This window comes from Phyllobates terribilis, unplaced genomic scaffold, assembly GCF_046119375.1.
Source record: "Phyllobates terribilis strain yellow unplaced genomic scaffold, ASM4611937v1 Scaffold_101__1_contigs__length_5897712, whole genome shotgun sequence".
Taxonomy (NCBI): Eukaryota; Metazoa; Chordata; class Amphibia; order Anura; family Dendrobatidae; genus Phyllobates; species Phyllobates terribilis.
Genome location: NW_027362861.1, coordinates 352,501 through 363,669, shown reverse-complemented (window position 1 = coordinate 363,669; position 11,169 = coordinate 352,501).

Below are 11,169 nucleotides of genomic sequence, written 5' to 3'. Positions count from 1 at the left end.
GGAACTGAAATCGGATGCGCGCACTGACATGCTCCCCTCTCTAGAAGTCTGAGACATGTGTGAAAATTTTCTAAGTCCAGAAAAAAATTTTTTTTCAACTTTTTTCCAAATTTCCCCCCAAGGGATATATATTTTACCCACACATTTGGAGACCTCCTGGGATGCCCTCTAACATACTATAACCTCATTTAGCAGCGATTTTCACAAAAAAGTGAAATTTTCAAAAAGTGAAAATTTTTCCAAAAAACGACTAAGTATGAAGGACTCATCTGGTGAATCGCTCTGGAACTGAAATCGGATGCGCGCACTGACATGCTCCCCTCTCTGGAAGTCTGAGACATGTGTGAAAATTTTCTAAGTCCAGAAAAAAATGTTCAACTTTTTTTCAAATTTCCCCCCAAGGGATATATATTTTACCCACACATTTGGAGCCCTCCTGGGATGCCCTCTAACATACTATAACCTCATTTAGCGGAGATTTTCACAAAAAAGTGAAATTTTCAAAAAGTCAGAAATTTTGCAAAAAACGACTAAGTATGAAGGACTCATCGGGTGAATCGCTCTGGAACTGAAATCGGATGCGCGCACTGACATGCTCCCCTCTCTGGACGTCTGAGACATGTGTTTAAATTTTCTAAGTCCAGAAAAAAAAAAATTTTAAACTTTTTTTCAAATTACCCCCCAAGGGATATATATTTTACCCACACATTTGGAGCCCTCCTGGGATGCCCTCTAACATACTATAACCTCATTTAGCAGCGATTTTCACAAAAAAGTGAAATTTTCAAAAAGTGAAAATTTTTCCAAAAAACGACTAAGTATGAAGGACTCATCTGGTGAATCGCTCTGGAACTGAAATCGGATGCGCGCACTGACATGCTCCCCTCTCTGGAAGTCTGAGACATGTGTGAAAATTTTCTAAGTCCAGAAAAAAAAAATTTTTCAACTTTTTTCCAAATTTCCCCCCAAGGGATATATATTTTACCCACACATTTGGAGCCCTCCTGGGATGCCCTCTAACATACTATAACCTCATTTAGCGGAGATTTTCACACAAAAGTGAAATTTTCAAAAAGTCAGAAATTTTGCAAAAAACGACTAAGTGTGAAGGACTCATCGGGTGAATCGCTCTGGAACTGAAATCGGATGTGCGCACTGACATGCTCCCCTCTCTGGAAGTCTGAGACATGTGTGAAAATTTTCTAAGTCCAGAAAAAAAAAATTTTCAACTTTTTTTCAAATTTCCCCCCAAGGGATATATATTTTACCCACACATTTGGAGCCCTCCTGGGATGCCCTCTAACATACTATAACCTCATTTAGCGGAGATTTTCACAAAAAAGTGAAATTTTCAAAAAGTCAGAAATTTTGCAAAAAACGACTAAGTATGAAGGACTCATCGGGTGAATCGCTCTGGAACTGAAATCGGATGCGCGCACTGACATGCTCCCCTCTCTGGAAGTCTGAGACATGTGTTTAAATTTTCTAAGTCCAGAAAAAAAAAAATTTTAAACTTTTTTTCAAATTACCCCCCAAGGGATATATATTTTACCCAAACATTTGGAGCCCTCCTGGGATGCCCTCTAACATACTATAACCTCATTTAGCGGAGATTTTCACAAAAAAGTGAAATTTTCAAAAAGTCAGAAATTTTGCAAAAAACGACTAAGTATGAAGGACTCATCGGGTGAATCGCTCTGGAACTGAAATCGGATGCGCGCACTGACATGCTCCCCTCTCTAGAAGTCTGAGACATGTGTGAAAATTTTCTAAGTCCAGAAAAAAAAATTTTTTCAACTTTTTTCAAAATTTCCCCCCAAGGGATATATATTTTACCCACACATTTGGAGCCCTCCTGGGATGCCCTCTAACATACTATAACCTCATTTAGCAGCGATTTTCACAAAAAAGTGAAATTTTCAAAAAGTGAAAATTTTTCCAAAAAACGACTAAGTATGAAGGACTCATCTGGTGAATCGCTCTGGAACTGAAATCGGATGCGCGCACTGACATGTTCCCTCTCTGGAAGTCTGAGACATGTGTGAAAATTTTCTAAGTCCAGAAAAAAAAAATTTTTCAACTTTTTTCCAAATTTCCCCCCAAGGGATATATATTTTACCCACACATTTGGAGCCCTCCTGGGATGCCCTCTAACATACTATAACCTCATTTAGCGGAGATTTTCACAAAAAAGTGAAATTTTCAAAAAGTCAGAAATTTTGCAAAAAACGATTAAGTATGAAGGACTCATCGGGTGAATCGCTCTGGAACTGAAATCGGATGCACGCACTGACATGCTCCCCTCTTTGGAAGTCTGAGACATGTGTTTAAATTTTCTAAGTCCAGAAAAAAAAAATTTTTCAACTTTTTTTCAAATTTCCCCCCAAGGGATATATATTTTACCCACACATTTGGAGCCCTCCTGGGATGCCCTCTAACATACTATAACCTCATTTAGCGGAGATTTTCACAAAAAAGTGAAATTTTCAAAAAGTCAGAAATTTTGCAAAAAACGACTAAGTATGAAGGACTCATCGGGTGAATCGCTCTGGAACTGAAATCGGATGTGCGCACTGACATGCTCCCCTCTCTGGAAGTCTGAGACATGTGTGAAAATTTTCTAAGTCCAGAAAAAAAAAATTTTCAACTTTTTTTCAAATTTCCCCCCAAGGGATATATATTTTACCCACACATTTGGAGCCCTCCTGGGATGCCCTCTAACATACTATAACCTCATTTAGCGGAGATTTTCACAAAAAAGTGAAATTTTCAAAAAGTCAGAAATTTTGCAAAAAACGACTAAGTATGAAGGACTCATCGGGTGAATCGCTCTGGAACTGAAATCGGATGCGCGCACTGACATGCTCCCCTCTCTGGAAGTCTGAGACATGTGTTTAAATTTTCTAAGTCCAGAAAAAAAAAAAATTTAAACTTTTTTTCAAATTACCCCCCAAGGGATATATATTTTACCCACACATTTGGAGCCCTCCTGGGATGCCCTCTAACATACTATAACCTCATTTAGCGGAGATTTTCACAAAAAAGTGAAATTTTCAAAAAGTCAGAAATTTTGCAAAAAACGACTAAGTATGAAGGACTCATCGGGTGAATCGCTCTGGAACTGAAATCGGATGCGCGCACTGACATGCTCCCCTCTCTAGAAGTCTGAGACATGTGTGAAAATTTTCTAAGTCCAGAAAAAAAAATTTTTTCAACTTTTTTCCAAATTTCCCCCCAAGGGATATATATTTTACCCACACATTTGGAGCCCTCCTGGGATGCCCTCTAACATACTATAACCTCATTTAGCAGCGATTTTCACAAAAAAGTGAAATTTTCAAAAAGTGAAAATTTTTCCAAAAAACGACTAAGTATGAAGGACTCATCTGGTGAATCGCTCTGGAACTGAAATCGGATGCGCGCACTGACATGCTCCCCTCTCTGGAAGTCTGAGACATGTGTGAAAATTTTCGAAGTCCAGAAAAAAAAAAATTTTCAACTTTTTTCCAAATTTCCCCCCAAGGGATATATATTTTACCCACACATTTGGAGCCCTCCTGGGATGCCCTCTAACATACTATAACCTCATTTAGCGGAGATTTTCACAAAAAAGTGAAATTTTCAAAAAGTCAGAAATTTTGCAAAAAACGATTAAGTATGAAGGACTCATCGGGTGAATCGCTCTGGAACTGAAATCGGATGCACGCACTGACATGCTCCCCTCTCTGGAAGTCTGAGACATGTGTTTAAATTTTCTAAGTCCAGAAAAAAAAAATTTTTCAACTTTTTTTCAAATTTCCCCCCAAGGGATATATATTTTACCCACACATTTGGAGCCCTCCTGGGATGCCCTCTAACATACTATAACCTCATTTAGCAGCGATTTTCACAAAAAAGTGAAATTTTCAAAAAGTGAAAATTTTTCCAAAAAACGACTAAGTATGAAGGACTCATCTGGTGAATCGCTCTGGAACTGAAATCGGATGCGCGCACTGACATGCTCCCCTCTCTGGAAGTCTGAGACATGTGTGAAAATTTTCTAAGTCCAGAAAAAAAAAAATTTTCAACTTTTTTCCAAATTTCCCCCCAAGGGATATATATTTTACCCACACATTTGGAGCCCTCCTGGGATGCCCTCTAACATACTATAACCTCATTTAGCGGAGATTTTCACAAAAAAGTGAAATTTTCAAAAAGTCAGAAATTTTGCAAAAAACGACTAAGTATGAAGGACTCATCGGGTGAATCGCTCTGGAACTGAAATCGGATGCGCGCACTGACATGCTCCCCTCTCTGGAAGTCTGAGACATGTGTTTAAATTTTCTAAGTCCAGAAAAAAAAAAATTTTAAACTTTTTTTCAAATTACCCCCCAAGGGATATATATTTTACCCACACATTTGGAGCCCTCCTGGGATGCCCTCTAACATACTATAACCTCATTTAGCGGAGATTTTCACAAAAAAGTGAAATTTTCAAAAAGTCAGAAATTTTGCAAAAAACGACTAAGTATGAAGGACTCATCGGGTGAATCGCTCTGGAACTGAAATCGGATGCGCGCACTGACATGCTCCCCTCTCTAGAAGTCTGAGACATGTGTGAAAATTTTCTAAGTCCAGAAAAAAAATTTTTTTCAACTTTTTTCCAAATTTCCCCCCAAGGGATATATATTTTACCCACACATTTGGAGACCTCCTGGGATGCCCTCTAACATACTATAACCTCATTTAGCAGCGATTTTCACAAAAAAGTGAAATTTTCAAAAAGTGAAAATTTTTCCAAAAAACGACTAAGTATGAAGGACTCATCTGGTGAATCGCTCTGGAACTGAAATCGGATGCGCGCACTGACATGCTCCCCTCTCTGGAAGTTTGAGACATGTGTGAAAATTTTCTAAGTCCAGAAAAAAATGTTCAACTTTTTTTCAAATTTCCCCCCAAGGGATATATATTTTACCCACACATTTGGAGCCCTCCTGGGATGCCCTCTAACATACTATAACCTCATTTAGCGGAGATTTTCACAAAAAAGTGAAATTTTCAAAAAGTCAGAAATTTTGCAAAAAACGACTAAGTATGAAGGACTCATCGGGTGAATCGCTCTGGAACTGAAATCGGATGCGCGCACTGACATGCTCCCCTCTCTGGACGTCTGAGACATGTGTTTAAATTTTCTAAGTCCAGAAAAAAAAAAATTTTAAACTTTTTTTCAAATTACCCCCCAAGGGATATATATTTTACCCACACATTTGGAGCCCTCCTGGGATGCCCTCTAACATACTATAACCTCATTTAGCAGCGATTTTCACAAAAAAGTGAAATTTTCAAAAAGTGAAAATTTTTCCAAAAAACGACTAAGTATGAAGGACTCATCTGGTGAATCGCTCTGGAACTGAAATCGGATGCGCGCACTGACATGCTCCCCTCTCTGGAAGTCTGAGACATGTGTGAAAATTTTCTAAGTCCAGAAAAAAAAAATTTTTCAACTTTTTTCCAAATTTCCCCCCAAGGGATATATATTTTACCCACACATTTGGAGCCCTCCTGGGATGCCCTCTAACATACTATAACCTCATTTAGTGGAGATTTTCACACAAAAGTGAAATTTTCAAAAAGTCAGAACTTTTGCAAAAAACGATTAAGTATGAAGGACTCATCGGGTGAATCGCTCTGGAACTGAAATCGGATGCACGCACTGACATGCTCCCCTCTCTGGAAGTCTGAGACATGTGTTTAAATTTTCTAAGTCCAGAAAAAAAAAAATTTTCAACTTTTTTTCAAATTTCCCCCCAAGGGATATATATTTTACCCACACATTTGGAGCCCTCCTGGGATGCCCTCTAACATACTATAACCTCATTTAGCGGAGATTTTCACAAAAAAGTGAAATTTTCAAAAAGTCAGAAATTTTGCAAAAAACGACTAAGTGTGAAGGACTCATCGGGTGAATCGCTCTGGAACTGAAATCGGATGTGCGCACTGACATGCTCCCCTCTCTGGAAGTCTGAGACATGTGTGAAAATTTTCTAAGTCCAGAAAAAAAAAATTTTCAACTTTTTTTCAAATTTCCCCCCAAGGGATATATATTTTACCCACACATTTGGAGCCCTCCTGGGATGCCCTCTAACATACTATAACCTCATTTAGCGGAGATTTTCACAAAAAAGTGAAATTTTCAAAAAGTCAGAAATTTTGCAAAAAACGACTAAGTATGAAGGACTCATCGGGTGAATCGCTCTGGAACTGAAATCGGATGCGCGCACTGACATGCTCCCCTCTCTGGAAGTCTGAGACATGTGTTTAAATTTTCTAAGTCCAGAAAAAAAAAAATTTTAAACTTTTTTTCAAATTACCCCCCAAGGGATATATATTTTACCCACACATTTGGAGCCCTCCTGGGATGCCCTCTAACATACTATAACCTCATTTAGCGGAGATTTTCACAAAAAAGTGAAATTTTCAAAAAGTCAGAAATTTTGCAAAAAACGACTAAGTATGAAGGACTCATCGGGTGAATCGCTCTGGAACTGAAATCGGATGCGCGCACTGACATGCTCCCCTCTCTAGAAGTCTGAGACATGTGTGAAAATTTTCTAAGTCCAGAAAAAAAAATTTTTTCAACTTTTTTCCAAATTTCCCCCCAAGGGATATATATTTTACCCACACATTTGGAGCCCTCCTGGGATGCCCTCTAACATACTATAACCTCATTTAGCAGCGATTTTCACAAAAAAGTGAAATTTTCAAAAAGTGAAAATTTTTCCAAAAAACGACTAAGTATGAAGGACTCATCGGGTGAATCGCTCTGGAACTGAAATCGGATGCGCGCACTGACATGCTCCCCTCTCTGGACGTCTGAGACATGTGTTTAAATTTTCTAAGTCCAGAAAAAAAAAAATTTTAAACTTTTTTTCAAATTACCCCCCAAGGGATATATATTTTACCCACACATTTGGAGCCCTCCTGGGATGCCCTCTAACATACTATAACCTCATTTAGCAGCGATTTTCACAAAAAAGTGAAATTTTCAAAAAGTGAAAATTTTTCCAAAAAACGACTAAGTATGAAGGACTCATCTGGTGAATCGCTCTGGAACTGAAATCGGATGCGCGCACTGACATGCTCCCCTCTCTGGAAGTCTGAGACATGTGTGAAAATTTTCTAAGTCCAGAAAAAAAAATTTTTTCAACTTTTTTCCAAATTTCCCCCCAAGGGATATATATTTTACCCACACATTTGGAGCCCTCCTGGGATGCCCTCTAACATACTATAACCTCATTTAGCGGAGATTTTCACACAAAAGTGAAATTTTCAAAAAGTCAGAACTTTTGCAAAAAACGATTAAGTATGAAGGACTCATCGGGTGAATCGCTCTGGAACTGAAATCGGATGCACGCACTGACATGCTCCCCTCTCTGGAAGTCTGAGACATGTGTTTAAATTTTCTAAGTCCAGAAAAAAAAAAATTTTCAACTTTTTTTCAAATTTCCCCCCAAGGGATATATATTTTACCCACACATTTGGAGCCCTCCTGGGATGCCCTCTAACATACTATAACCTCATTTAGCGGAGATTTTCACAAAAAAGTGAAATTTTCAAAAAGTCAGAAATTTTGCAAAAAACGACTAAGTGTGAAGGACTCATCGGGTGAATCGCTCTGGAACTGAAATCGGATGTGCGCACTGACATGCTCCCCTCTCTGGAAGTCTGAGACATGTGTGAAAATTTTCTAAGTCCAGAAAAAAAAAATTTTCAACTTTTTTTCAAATTTCCCCCCAAGGGATATATATTTTACCCACACATTTGGAGCCCTCCTGGGATGCCCTCTAACATACTATAACCTCATTTAGCGGAGATTTTCACAAAAAAGTGAAATTTTCAAAAAGTCAGAAATTTTGCAAAAAACGACTAAGTATGAAGGACTCATCGGGTGAATCGCTCTGGAACTGAAATCGGATGCGCGCACTGACATGCTCCCCTCTCTGGAAGTCTGAGACATGTGTTTAAATTTTCTAAGTCCAGAAAAAAAAAATTTTTAAACTTTTTTTCAAATTACCCCCCAAGGGATATATATTTTACCCACACATTTGGAGCCCTCCTGGGATGCCCTCTAACATACTATAACCTCATTTAGCGGAGATTTTCACAAAAAAGTGAAATTTTCAAAAAGTCAGAAATTTTGCAAAAAACGACTAAGTATGAAGGACTCATCGGGTGAATCGCTCTGGAACTGAAATCGGATGCGCGCACTGACATGCTCCCCTCTCTAGAAGTCTGAGACATGTGTGAAAATTTTCTAAGTCCAGAAAAAAAAATTTTTTCAACTTTTTTCCAAATTTCCCCCCAAGGGATATATATTTTACCCACACATTTGGAGCCCTCCTGGGATGCCCTCTAACATACTATAACCTCATTTAGCAGCGATTTTCACAAAAAAGTGAAATTTTCAAAAAGTGAAAATTTTTCCAAAAAACGACTAAGTATGAAGGACTCATCTGGTGAATCGCTCTGGAACTGAAATCGGATGCGCGCACTGACATGCTCCCCTCTCTGGAAGTCTGAGACATGTGTGAAAATTTTCTAAGTCCAGAAAAAAAAAATTTTTCAACTTTTTTCCAAATTTCCCCCCAAGGGATATATATTTTACCCACACATTTGGAGCCCTCCTGGGATGCCCTCTAACATACTATAACCTCATTTAGCGGAGATTTTCACAAAAAAGTGAAATTTTCAAAAAGTCAGAAATTTTGCAAAAAACGATTAAGTATGAAGGACTCATCGGGTGAATCGCTCTGGAACTGAAATCGGATGCACGCACTGACATGCTCCCCTCTCTGGAAGTCTGAGACATGTGTTTAAATTTTCTAAGTCCAGAAAAAAAAAAATTTTCAACTTTTTTTCAAATTTCCCCCCAAGGGATATATATTTTACCCACACATTTGGAGCCCTCCTGGGATGCCCTCTAACATACTATAACCTCATTTAGCGGAGATTTTCACAAAAAAGTGAAATTTTCAAAAAGTCAGAAATTTTGCAAAAAACGACTAAGTATGAAGGACTCATCGGGTGAATCGCTCTGGAACTGAAATCGGATGTGCGCACTGACATGCTCCCCTCTCTGGAAGTCTGAGACATGTGTGAAAATTTTCTAAGTCCAGAAAAAAAAAATTTTCAACTTTTTTTCAAATTTCCCCCCAAGGGATATATATTTTACCCACACATTTGGAGCCCTCCTGGGATGCCCTCTAACATACTATAACCTCATTTAGCGGAGATTTTCACAAAAAAGTGAAATTTTCAAAAAGTCAGAAATTTTGCAAAAAACGACTAAGTATGAAGGACTCATCGGGTGAATCGCTCTGGAACTGAAATCGGATGCGCGCACTGACATGCTCCCCTCTCTGGAAGTCTGAGACATGTGTTTAAATTTTCTAAGTCCAGAAAAAAAAAAATTTTAAACTTTTTTTCAAATTACCCCCCAAGGGATATATATTTTACCCACACATTTGGAGCCCTCCTGGGATGCCCTCTAGCATACTATAACCTCATTTAGCGGAGATTTTCACAAAAAAGTGAAATTTTCAAAAAGTCAGAAATTTTGCAAAAAACGACTAAGTATGAAGGACTCATCGGGTGAATCGCTCTGGAACTGAAATCGGATGTGCGCACTGACATGCTCCCCTCTCTGGAAGTCTGAGACATGTGTGAAAATTTTCTAAGTCCAGAAAAAAAAAATTTTCAACTTTTTTTCAAATTTCCCCCCAAGGGATATATATTTTACCCACACATTTGGAGCCCTCCTGGGATGCCCTCTAACATACTATAACCTCATTTAGCGGAGATTTTCACAAAAAAGTGAAATTTTCAAAAAGTCAGAAATTTTGCAAAAAACGACTAAGTATGAAGGACTCATCGGGTGAATCGCTCTGGAACTGAAATCGGATGCACGCACTGACATGCTCCCCTCTCTGGAAGTCTGAGACATGTGTTTACATTTTCTAAGTCCAGAAAAAAAAAAATTTTAAACTTTTTTTCAAATTACCCCCCAAGGGATATATATTTTACCCACACATTTGGAGCCCTCCTGGGATGCCCTCTAGCATACTATAACCTCATTTAGCGGAGATTTTCACAAAAAAGTGAAATTTTCAAAAAGTCAGAAATTTTGCAAAAAACGACTAAGTATGAAGGACTCATCGGGTGAATCGCTCTGGAACTGAAATCGGATGCGCGCACTGACATGCTCCCCTCTCTAGAAGTCTGAGACATGTGTGAAAATTTTCTAAGTCCAGAAAAAAAAATTTTTTCAACTTTTTTCCAAATTTCCCCCCAAGGGATATATATTTTACCCACACATTTGGAGCCCTCCTGGGATGCCCTCTAACATACTATAACCTCATTTAGCAGCGATTTTCACAAAAAAGTGAAATTTTCAAAAAGTGAAAATTTTTCCAAAAAACGACTAAGTATGAAGGACTCATCTGGTGAATCGCTCTGGAACTGAAATCGGATGCGCGCACTGACATGCTCCCCTCTCTGGAAGTCTGAGACATGTGTGAAAATTTTCTAAGTCCAGAAAAAAATGTTCAACTTCTTTTCAAATTTCCCCCCAAGGGATATATATTTTACCCACACATTTGGAGCCCTCCTGGGATGCCCTCTAACATACTATAACCTCATTTAGCGGAGATTTTCACAAAAAAGTGAAATTTTCAAAAAGTCAGAAATTTTGCAAAAAACGACTAAGTATGAAGGACTCATCGGGTGAATCGCTCTGGAACTGAAATCGGATGCGCGCACTGACATGCTCCCCTCTCTGGAAGTCTGAGACATGTGTTTAAATTTTCTAAGTCCAGAAAAAAAAAAATTTTAAACTTTTTTTCAAATTACCCCCCAAGGGATATATATTTTACCCACACATTTGGAGCCCTCCTGGGATGCCCTCTAACATACTATAACCTCATTTAGCGGAGATTTTCACAAAAAAGTGAAAATTTCAAAAAGTCAGAAATTTTGCAAAAAACTACTAAGTATGAAGGACTCATCGGGTGAATCGCTCTGGAACTGAAATCGGATGCGCGCACTGACATGCTCCCCTCTCTAGAAGTCTGAGACATGTGTGAAAATTTTCTAAGTCCAGAAAAAAAAATTTTTTCAACTTTTTTCCAAATT